A 12570-nucleotide genomic window follows, 5' to 3' on the forward strand; every position below is an offset into this window, starting at 1 on the left:
ATTTAATAGAAAGTGAATGTTTGGGACCTAATTGCAAAAGAGTTTGAAATTAGGGTTTTATGTGAAAATCAACATTTTGCACTAAAATAGTTTTGGACAGCAGCAGTAGTTTAACTTTGAAAAATCACCAAAAATTGTGGGAATTGAATTAAAGGATGAATAAAATATGAAATTAAAGCTTATTGAGTCTAGTTTCTCATAGAAGAAACGAAGTAAGCAATGAAATTGTAAGTCATGAGATATAATAAATTTTGCGAGATAAGGCCAAAATGATTTCTGGTTCCCCTATTCTGACTTTCGAAAATCATCAAAAATTGGATAAAAATAATTAGGGGCTTAAATTTATATTTTTAAAATCCTAAATGAGTCTATTTTCAAGAGAAATAAATAGGTACATCATCTGAATCCCGTACGAGGAGATAATTAATTTTTAGTGAAGAAGGGTTGGAACTGATAGACAGCAGAATAGGGGTGAATTTAAAGAATAAACAATACTTATTGGCTAAACCAAAAATTCTGAAAATTTTATGGTAATAAGATATGTGAGTCTAGTTTCAGGGAAAATTAGAGGATTTCAAGATAAAAATAATTTAGTGACTATGACACGGATGGACAGCATCGAATATACATAAGTAAATAGTGAAATTATAGATAATGTTACTTATAAGCGGGTTATAAACATTAAGGATATGAAATAGAGTGAAGGTGAAGTCAATACTGATAAGTGAATGATTTTACAATGATAGATCGAGAACCCGAAGCAAGTCGAGGAAAAGAAAAAATAGCTGATTAGTCCCTGAACTTTCACAAATTCTGCAAATCAACCTAGGTAAGTTCATATGGCTGAAATTTAATGATTAAATTTTAATTTTATGAATTATATAATGTATGATGAGATATATTTATTGATCAATTGAGAATAAAATAGCAATGCTAAAACCAAATAAATGATCAAATTGAGCGGAATGTCGGATTTGAGTACTTCTTATCAATGGCAATTGATAAGTGGTAGCTTTAACTACACTTATCTGATCAGTGACAATTAACAAGTGATAAGTGGTAGCTTTAGCTACACTTATTTGATCAGTGACAAGTGACAAGTGATAAATGTGATCCGTGTAAGACCGTGGCAAGGCTATGGCTTCAAAAAGTGATAAGTGATCATACGCAAAACCATAGTTATACTACGGCAAAGTGGAAGTGAAATACTCAATTTTCAGTAATTGTTTCCTAATTTGATTAAGAATGGTAAGTGACAAATGGGCCCAAAAGAATTAAAGTAAATGGATAAGTGGTAATGAGTTTATACAAGGGAACTCACCAATGATTGTGGTTGACAGATGAACTTAATAATTGTGTATATTGTATAAGAGTATGAATGTTTGGTAAGATTTATGATTTATACCTATGAACTTACTAAGCTTCTATAAGCTTACTTGAGTATATTCAATGTCTTTTGTAGATTGACGTGAAAATATACGAAGGATCGGATCAACATTGAGGATCACACTATCCAGATTATCTCCAATAACTTTTGTAAATTTCCTTTTTGATTTATATGGCATGTATATGGTTTGATGATTATATAAATGCTAAGACTTATTTAATGATATTGTGTTAAAGTAAAGAGTGATGAATATGCTAAATGGTATAATTATAATAGAGGTATGATTTGCTATCAAATTGGTTGAAATGGATTGGTCTCAGTTTCAAAATTGCAGGGACGGTTGGATATTTATAAAGGGGTTTTATTGAGCTTATAAAAAAAGCTTTGAGATTTTGTGAAAAATTCTCTATGGTTTCGATTTAATTCCAGTTTGGTCCCAAAGTATGTTTTGGGCTTTAGAGGCCCATCTAAAGGACGTCATGACATGTTTCGGTAAATGAATAGTATTTAACTCATAATAACGAAAAATTATTTTGGTAAACTCCGGTAATGCCTACCCTATTTCGGCAACGAATACGGGTAGGGGTGTTACAGCATCTCTGTCCTCTCGGCGATCTGCAGCGTAAACCAAAGCAGGCTGCCTCGCCTCGGTCTGACCAGCACCTCTGCCCGGTGCTCTCTGTCTACAACGAAAACTGTTACCACCCTTAGCCTGTCCATGGCCCCTAGATGGTTGCTGAACTGCTCTCTAAGGTTGTACAGTACCCGGAGTTAAAGCTTGCATCTGATCTGTACGCTGTGGACACTCATTAATATGGTGCTCAAGAGACCCACCCCTCAAACATGCCCCAGTCCTCCTCCAGCACTCGCCCGGATAGCGTCTCCCACAGTCACTGCATGGCTGTAACCCAGTAAGAACAACAAGGGCCTCCACTTTAACTGGCCCATAAGACCTGACCTTTTTCTTAGGCCTCGGAATAGAACTAGAGGGCTCTGATTCCCTCTTGTTCTTGCCTTTCTCTCGATCCCTATTCTGGTACTCCGTGCGCTTAACATTTTTGGTGATCTTTGCCTTCTCGACCAGAATAGAAAACTCACGCTCCCTCTGCGGAGCAATCAGAACCCTCAATTTATCCCTCAGTCCATCTTCAAAATGGATACACATCTCATATTTCGATGCCACCATACCTCGAGCATAGCGGCTCAACCTCGGAAATTCAGCTTCATATTCGGCCACATATCGGTCACCTTGCGTGAGATTCAAAAACGCAGGCATGTGAGCATCAACGTAACTAGCCCCATGTATTTTCTCTAAAACGTATTCTTAAATAATTCCCAAGTCAGACGGTCAGGCTGAGTGCCCTCCTTAACGGTCAACCACCACTGGTATGCCTCGTCGCGAAGTAAGGAGACTGCATATTCCATTTCTGCTCGGAGGTATAGTCCAGATCATCTATAATCCTCTTAGTGGCCTCCAACCAATACTCAGCCACATTAGGGGCGACTCTTGTGACACCCCTAAACAACTCAGCTCCATTGGACCGGAGTCACTTAGTTATCGACCCTCAGCCCCCAGATCCAGAATTAGGTCCAGCGACCCTCTCTAATATCCTAAGCATGGCTTGGGACAGTGCGTCGTCCCCAGCAGAACTACTCTAAGACCCAGTCTCAGTAGCAGGTGACACAGGTGTCTCACTAGTGTCCAGATTTGGCATGCTGCCCAGAGATGAGGACTCAGCTCGAGCCCCCATATGGCCTCCACCTTAAGGCTTGTTTTAAATATTACGCTTGTTTTTTTTCAAAAAGGAAAATTCAAAAATAGGTAATGTTTCGTATTTGGAGATTTGAGAAGTCGTACCCTAACTTACAGGGTTTTGATTTTCTCGTTGAACTTAAATGATCGAATATCCTTTTAAAATTAAAATACATGAGATTTAAATAAAAATAAATAAGAGGCAAGCTTATTCTCAAGGATTCGAGGTGTCATGTCCTAAGTTATGGGATGTGACATTTTGTTACCTAGAGAGAGGGTCTTTAACATATGTTTCGATTTATTCGAGCAATTTTTAAGTAAAAATAACATTAATATAAAGAGGGATCGTATTTTAAACTATTTTCAAGTTTTCAACTTTTGACACTAAGACATTAATTAATCAACTAGGTACCAATTTTGGCCATTATGAGGGTGCTAATTCTTGCTTGTGCGTAATCAACTCCAAACTCATTTCTCAAAGTTTATAGACCAAAAATCGTTGTTTCAGTAAATCAAACCATTTATTAAACTGATCAACTTATAAGGTGACCCGATCACACCTCATAAAAAATGATTGGTGGCGACTCCTATTTTTATTTTCGTTTTTGTTTTTTTTTCCAAATAAAAAGTCGACTTTCAAAAAAAGGTTTCGACAAAAAGCATGGATACTTTAACCATTTTTCAACTAAGTTGGTATTTAACTCATAAAATTTAAATATAATATAAATTAATTATAAGCTGATATTGTATTTCAATATTTGAATTTGTTACATATTTAAATAAACATATTTGAATAACAAATTCAATCTGTCGAGACCAATCTTTTTAAATCGAGGTTTGTAAAATGGGAATCGACTTTAAAAACGAAAACGGGAGTCGCCACCAATCTTTTTAGGTGTGATTGGATCACCTTTAAAACATTTTTTGTTTTAAAATCATTAGTTTTGGTCTACGAAATAAAAAGAACGGGTTCGGGAGTCAGTTACGTACGAGGAAGGGTTAGCACCCTCGTAACGCCCAAAAATTGGTACCTAATTAATTATCAAATATCTTTAAGATCGGAAATTTAAAAAATTTTAAGATGCAATCCTCTTTAAAATATTTTGGTTTTTGAAAATTGGGGTTCACTTGTATCCAAAGTATTGACACTAAGTTAGCTTTTTAGAAATCCCTATCTTGAAACAACAAGACGCTACATCCAGTACTTTAGGACATATTGCTTTGCAATTCCAAGACAGTTGCTTACATTTGGAAAACCGTTAAACATTTAGAGGGGTACTTGATTATTCGAACTCAACGAGAAAAGTCGCAACCCAATAAGTTAGGGCACTACTTTCTCGAAATTTCCAAACACCAAGCATTGCCTTTATATTTTTTGAAAACGTTGGAGCCTTATTTTTAAAAAAAAATGATGTGTGGGAATTGTATTATATTATAAATCATACATAGTAACATATTATTGTAGTAGGTAAATAATACATGCACTTAAACAAAATGATGGCAATAATATCAAGATCGTGCTTTAAATACACACATATAAAAATAATATATATTGCAAATATTAACAATATGCATACAAAGATATATATATACAGCATGTATTGAGAATGAATAAACAAAACGTACCAACATACAAAGTATAATTAAATAATGCATGATATACAAAAAAGTGATAATTAAATAATGCATGACATACAAAAAAAAAAGTAATACAATATCAATGTACACGTTCATGAAATGTAATATCAAATAATAAATATAAAATAACATTTGATACATAAATGATATATACAATATAAAAATATATAAAAGAATTAGTATATACAAAAATAAAATGAGTAATTGATAACAAAATATATTTATAATACAAATAAAAATATGATATTCAATAATAATTTTAAAATACTATTTAATATACAATATATAATATATAAAAATTTATAAGAGAACAATAATTATATAAAATAAAAATATATTGGTTTAAAAAAATAATGTATAAAATATTAAATATGTGAAAGAATTTATATTTATAATAAAATAATTATATAATATATATAAATATAAATTTAGAATAATATGAAATAACTAATTAATAATGAAATATACGTATTGCACAAATCATTATATTATAATATCCTCAAAATGTGTAATAATAGAATATAAATAAAATAATTATTAACGTATAAATAAAAATAAGTATATAATAAAAGTGGCATAGTATAATATATAATGTAAAGTATATATGTAAAATAATATATAATATATAAATAATTAATAAATACATAATACAAGTAAAAAATAATAACGATGAAAAATAATAATAATTTATGAAAAATAAAATATAATAAATAATAATATAAATACTATATAAATAGATAATTATATAATATAATATAAAAGTAAGGTTTTAAAAAAAATAAAACAAATAACAATAAAAAATTTGTATACATATAATGGTAGAAATAAATACATAGGGTCAAATTTGAAGTTCAATAAAATTACAGGGGTAAATTTTAGAAAAATAAAGCTGAATTGAGGTCCTAATTAAAACACGCGTGAAACGAAAGGGACTTATTGGGTAATTAAACCCTCATCCCAAAACGACGTCATTCGCTAGAACTGCTTTTTAAAAGGGTTCTGGGATTAAATTGAAATAAATATAAAAGACTGGGGCTAAATTAAAATAAAAATAACATGAAATTTAAAAATTTGAAAACACGGAAGGGTCAATTAAACAATTCGCCCATTTTACCAGAACACGCGGATCATACCCGGGTTTTCGGATCAACGCGCGGATCTTGTGCCGAGAAACGACGTCGTTTTATGCTTATTAGCTTAAACTAAAATGGCACCGTTTCATTTATGCTATATAAGTTAAATTTTAGTTTTGAAATCATTTTACACCTGGTTCTAAAGAAAAAAAAGGCAAAATCCTCTGAATGAGGATCTGGGACTGGCGTCGGAGCTCCGTCGAGCCTCCGTTCTCAAGCGTTCACGCGCCGTCGCCAACTCCACCACACACGGCGGTTGGGATTCGAAAAGCTTCACTTTTTGCGGCAAATCTAGAAGGTATTTCTCCTTCCTCTGTTTGTAATGTACTATATGCATGTTGTTTACAATAAAGTAAAAGAGAATAAAAAAAGTAGAGTAAGAACAATCGATCACCTTTGTTTCTCGCGAAATAGTTCTAATATATTATTGCAAAAAAATATTTTGTATACAATCTTTTTCCTCCCTTTTTAACAGATTTGAGGAAATGCTTTATAGCCTTAATCTACTGCCTACCTTGGAAAGAAATCGAAAGATTTCTTTCCAAACCCTGTTCTAATCCTTTTCCTACGATTTTGCTTTGATTTCTTTCCTTTTCTTGTAGGCGAATCGCTAGGATTTTGTTCTAGCATCCATGACTACACGCTGATAGAGGGGTTGATGGGAACTGAAGAGGCGTGACTCTTGGGCTGATTGCGACGCTGCAGCGCGAGGGTTTCCCAGAAAACCCTAAGTCTCCTGATGCTTCCAGTTTGGGCTTTGTTGGGCTACTGCTTGTTGGGTTTGGGTGTAGACGGGTTTTGGGTAGTTCTGCTGGGTTAAGGGTTAATGAGCTATAATATTGGGTTGTAACCGGGTATAAGGTTTAAACAGGCTAATTTTGCGCCTACAGGCTGTTGTAAATGGACTGTTTTAAAAACATTTATTTATTATTACTATTTTTTAAGGCTCGGACAAATTTGGGCTATTATAGCTGCCCCTCTTTGCTCATTGCTGTGTAACGGGAATCGAGCAAAGACTTATAGAAAGACCAAATTTTCCCGGCCTTATCGGATCCTGGTCCTCAATCTGCTACTTGTGAACTTATGATTGTCATGTTGATATCTTTGATCTGCTCTCCGCCGAACACAGAGATGCCAAATCTGCTTTTTTGATTTGTTCTCTGACAATACAGAGATGCCAAATCATCTTAGATTTGCTTCATCGTAAGCACATGAAAGCCAAATCAGCTATGTCTTCGATTTGTTCCTTGTAAGCATAAGAGTATCCAATCATTATATGAAGGTGAGGTCTGCTATGTATCTGCTCTCCGTTCAAGTGGAGATGCTAGACTTCGATTTGCTCTCTGACAATACAGAGATGCCAAATCATCTTAGATTTGCTTCATCCTAAACACGTGAAAGCCAAATCAGCTATGTCTTCGATTTGTTCCTTGTAAGCACAGGGATGCCAAATCATCTTGGATCTTACTTCAGTCTAATCATCTGAAGGGCAGATCTGCTATGTGTCTGCCCTCCGTTGAAGTGGAGATGCCAGACTTCTATTTGCTCCCTGCCAATACAGAAATGCCAAATCATCTTAGATTTGCTTCATCGTAAACATGTGAAAGCCAAATTAGCTATGTCTTCGATTTGCTCCTTGTAAGCACAAGGATGCCAAATCATCTTGGATCTTGCTTCAGTCTAATCATCTGAAGGTCAGATCTGCTATGTGTCTGCCCTCCGTAGAAGTGGAGATGCCAGATTTCGATTTGCTCTCTGCCAATACAGAGATGCCAAATCATCTTAGATTTGCTTCATCGTAAACACGTGAAAGCCAAATCAGCTATGTCTTCGATTTGTTCCTTGTAAGCACAAGGATACCAAACCATCTTGGATCTACTTCAGCATAAGCATCTGAAGGTTGAGATCTGCTATACTGCGGCCTATTACCCTTCTGTTTAGGGGATTAAAGCGCGCCATCTTGTAGAATGATTATGTCTGATAATTAGGATGCTATGCTCGAAGTGAGTCGAATGTTCCTAATTAAACATGTTATGATGCAAAATATTGTGCACATGACCCTTATCCTAGACGTCATCACTCATTCCTTCTTTCGTAAAGTATCATTCTTGCTCAGCTTGTAGGCCTGTTCCCCTCCAATGCTCTATCCACAATCTTCAAAATTGAACCATTGGTTTTGTCCATTTTCCTTTTTGATTGGAAGAAATTCCTCGAGTTCCTTCATCCTTTACTTACGTGAATTTCTCGAACAATTGTCCTGTTTTAGTTTCTTGTATTATCTAGAAATTCCAGAGTAATGTGCAAAACTTCGTTTGTGAACATATTTAGTTCATCTATCATTATTTCAATGCAACATACTTAAAAAATAATGGAAGATGAATAAACTTTATTGGATTAGAATGAATTATCGAAAAGATACAAAGGAAATTAATTTGAAAGCCTATCTTTAAGAAGAAATAGAATCTAAAGATAACAAGCAGGATAAATGTTAGGTGCCCAAGATATCACCACTTGAGTGTTTATACACCAGCTCCATGAAGTCTTTCTTGAGTTCAACATGTGTTAAAAAGATCCAAAGTATTTTGCTAATGCCCCAATATGCAACGTGCTTCACTTTTTGTTGGATTAAATATAGCAAGATCACCGTGTACTTTTCAAAATTTGAGCTGCCCTTTCTGGTTTTCAACTCAAAACCCCTTTGGTCACAAGGTGCCCTTTGCGGATTTTCACCTTGGCCTCTCCATTTTTTTTTCTTTTTTTTCTTTTTTTTTTAAAAATATTTTGAAATCTCAAGGCGCCCTTTGCGGGTTTTCACCTTGGATTCTCCCTCTTTAGAAAAAGTATTTTTTAACTGAGTCTGAGTTCACTGGATTGGGTAAACTTTTCCCATTCATTTCCGCTAATATCAATGCACCACCGGAGAAAGCTTTCTTCACGACATACGGCCCTTCCCAATTCGGCATCCATTTTCCCCTAAAATCCTTTTGAATAGGAAGGATCTTTTTTAGTACAAGGTCTCCCTCCTGGAATTCTCTTGGTCGAACTTTCTTGTCATAAGGTTGCATCATTCGCTTCTGATACATCTGACCATATCGAATGGCTTTTAGCCGTTCAACTGGTCATACTGGGACTGAACCCACTCAGCTTCATATAACTTTACCTCCGTCAAAATTCGAAGAGAATGTATTTCTACTTCAATAGGTAACACTACTTCCATCCCATAAACTAGCGAGAATGGAGTTGCCCAGTAGAGGTTCTGACAGATGTTCGATAGGCCAAGAGTGCAAATGGAAACTTCTCATGCCAATCTCTATAGGTCTCAGTCATCTTCCCCACTATTTTCTTAATGTTCTTGTTAGTGGCTTCTACTACCACATTCATTTTTTTACGATAGGGAGAAGAATTGTGATGTTTGATCTTGAACTGGTTACAAACCTCTGCTATCGTCTTGTTGTTCAAGTTCAATGCATTGTCGGATATGATCTTCTCAGGCATTCCATACCGACAAATGATCTCCTTCTTCAAGAATCGACTCACAGCTGACTTAGTAACATTCGCATAAGAAGCAGCCTCTACCCATTTTGTAAAGTAGTCAGTTACCACGAAGATAAACCGATGTCCATTCAAAGCTTTTGGTGATATTAGTCCAATAACATCCATGCCCCACATGGAGAAGGGCCATGGAGAAGTCATAACATGCAAAGGTGAAGGTGGAACATGAATTTTGTCCCCATAAATTTGACACTTACGGCATTTCTTGGTATAGTTGATACAGTCTCCTTCCATAGTGGCCCAATAATAGCCAAACCTCATGATTTGCCTTGCCATCGTGAACCCATTTGCATGCGTCTCACATACACCTTCATGAACTTCTTCTAAAATTAGCTTAGCCTCCACAGCATCGACACATCTCAAAAGTACTTGGTCAGGGTATCTCCATCTAAGACATAGTCGCAAGCTAATCTCCTCAAAGTTCGTTTGTCATTTTCACTGGCCTGCTCAGGGTATTTACGATCTCTCACATATCGTAATATATCTTGATACCAGGGGTTATTGTCATTTCCTTCCTTCTCAATGTTACAACAATGAGCTGGAGCCTCGTAGACACTCATTTGAATTGGCTTCATTTCTTCTTCTTTATTCGCCTTGATCATTAAGGCGAAGGTTGCTAAAGCATCTGCCATCTGATTTTTGTCTCGTGGGAGATAATTGTAGGTGATGTCATCAAACTCCTCAAGTAACCCCAAAACTACCTTTCGATAATTAATCAATTTTAGGGTCCCTTGTCTTCTATTCACCTCTAATCTGATAAATTACCAACGCAGAATATCCATATACTTCTAAGGTTTTTATACCTCGCTCCATAGCTGCTTGAAGTCCTATGATGCATGCTTCATACTCAACCATATTGTTCGTGCAATCAAAGTCCAACTTGCACGTGAAAGGGTAATGATCGCCATTCGGGGATACCAAGACTGCCCCAATTCCATTTCCGACTGCATTAGAAGCCCCATCAAAATTTAACTTCCAAGGAGAATCCTCGGTCATTGCTATGCACATTAACTCCTCATTTGGAAAATCAAAGTTTAATGGCTCATAATCCTCTAGAGCCCTACTGGCCAAGAAGTCTGCTACCGCACTTCCTTTTATAGCCTTCTGATTTATGTAGACTATATCAAACTCTGAAAGCAAAATTTGCCATCTCGCCATTCTTCCAATTAGAGCCGTTGACTCCATCATGTATTTTAATGGATCAAGCTTTGAGATGAGCCAAGTGGTATGGTATAACATGTATTGTCTTAATCTCCGAGTTGTCTAGATCGGCGCACAACACGACTTTTCAATCGGTGGATATCTCATATCACAGTCAGTGAATTTCTTACTGAGATAATAAACTGCTTTCTCCTTTTTCTCTGACCCGTCATGCTGGCCAAGCACACATCTCATAGAATTACTGAACACTGACAAGTATAGTATCAATGGTTTATCTAGGCTTGGTGGAGATAATACCAGAGCTTTCAAAAAATACTGCTTGACTTTTTCAAAAGCATTCTGGCATTCCTCATCCCAAATTCCTTGATTGCGCTTTCTGAGGAGGCGAAAGATAGGATCGCATTTCTCGATCAGTTGTGAAATGAACCGAGCGATGTAATTCAACCTTTCTAGGAATCTGTGAACTTCCTTCTGAGTGCGTAGTGGAGGTAACTCTCGTATGGCTCTGACCTTGTCTGAGTCAACTTCAATTCCCTTTTCACTAACCACGAAGCCTAATAACTTTCCCGATCTGGCTCCAAAGGTACACTTTGCTGGATTGAGCTTTAACTAAAATTTCTCAACCTTAAGAACAATCTTCTTAAAACCTCAATATGCTCTTTTTCTGTACGCGACTTGGCAATCATATCATCAACGTATACCTCAATATCCTTATGCATCATGTCATGGAATAAGTTTACCATGGCCCGTTGGTATGTTCCCCCTGCGTTCTTTAATCCAAACGGCATTACTTTGTAGCAACAGGTGCCCCATAAGGTTATGAATGTAGTTTTATCCATGTCTTCTGGATACATCTTTATCTGATTGTATCCTGAGAAACTATCCATGAAGGAAAACAACGAATATCCTGCTGTGTTATCCACCAAAGTGTCTATGTATGGCAGAGGGAAATTATCTTTGGGGCTAGCTTTATTTAAATCTCTGTAATCAACACGCATTCGTACATTCCCATCTTTCTTAGGAACTGGTACAATGTTAGCTACCCATTCGGAGTATTTTACTTCTTACAAGAATCCTGCATCGAACTGCTTCTTGACTTCATCCTTTATTTTCAGAACAATATCTGGCCTCATTCTTCACAACTTCTGTTGGACTGGCTTACAATCCTGTCTTATTGGAAGACGATGTACTACAATATCGGTACTCAATCCGGGCATATCCTGATATGACCAGGCGAAGATATCCTTGAACTCTTGAAGCAACTCAACCAGATCATGCCTTGTGTCCTCAGTAATCAGGGTTCCAATTCTTAACTCATTCCCTTCCTCTAGGGCTATATTCTCTATTGCCTCTTTCTCATGTGGCATAATTTGTTTCTCTTCCTGCTTTACCATTCTTAACAGATCGAGAGATACATCACAATCTTGAACATCTTCAAAATCCTGAGGTTCCTCTAAACACATGTCTTGCTCGCAAGAGAAATCAGGAGTTGCAGAATCAGTGCTCATATCATTGATATCTAAGGACCTGTGGAGGTTTGAAAGAATATACAAAGAATGAATGAATCTAAGAATGATTGTTTAAGTACTATGAATAAAAGAATAAGAATTTCCAGAATTCAAAAGAATATTGGTTGATAAAAATGTAACAATACTCGTTTAAATTGATAAAAGTTATGTTTTATTGAAATAATTATAGATGAACACAGGCCTATTTTCACAAATGCAATCCTACTACTCCTAGGCCCTAGAGTAACAGACATGTTTCGAGAATTACTCTGAAAAATTTCTAAAGACTACAGGAAGGTCCTCCGGAGTCCAATTATTCAGAGAGCTCACCGGTTCGTAAGGGTGAATGCCCTCGAGGCTTCCTTACTCCGATCCCTTATTGTGTACAGCATTAACTTGATGACTTTCTTCTATCAGCATTCCTCCCGACTTAAAGGA

Source organism: Gossypium hirsutum, chromosome A02 (genome assembly GCF_007990345.1).
Source record: "Gossypium hirsutum isolate 1008001.06 chromosome A02, Gossypium_hirsutum_v2.1, whole genome shotgun sequence".
In the NCBI taxonomy this organism is placed as follows: domain Eukaryota; kingdom Viridiplantae; phylum Streptophyta; class Magnoliopsida; order Malvales; family Malvaceae; genus Gossypium; species Gossypium hirsutum.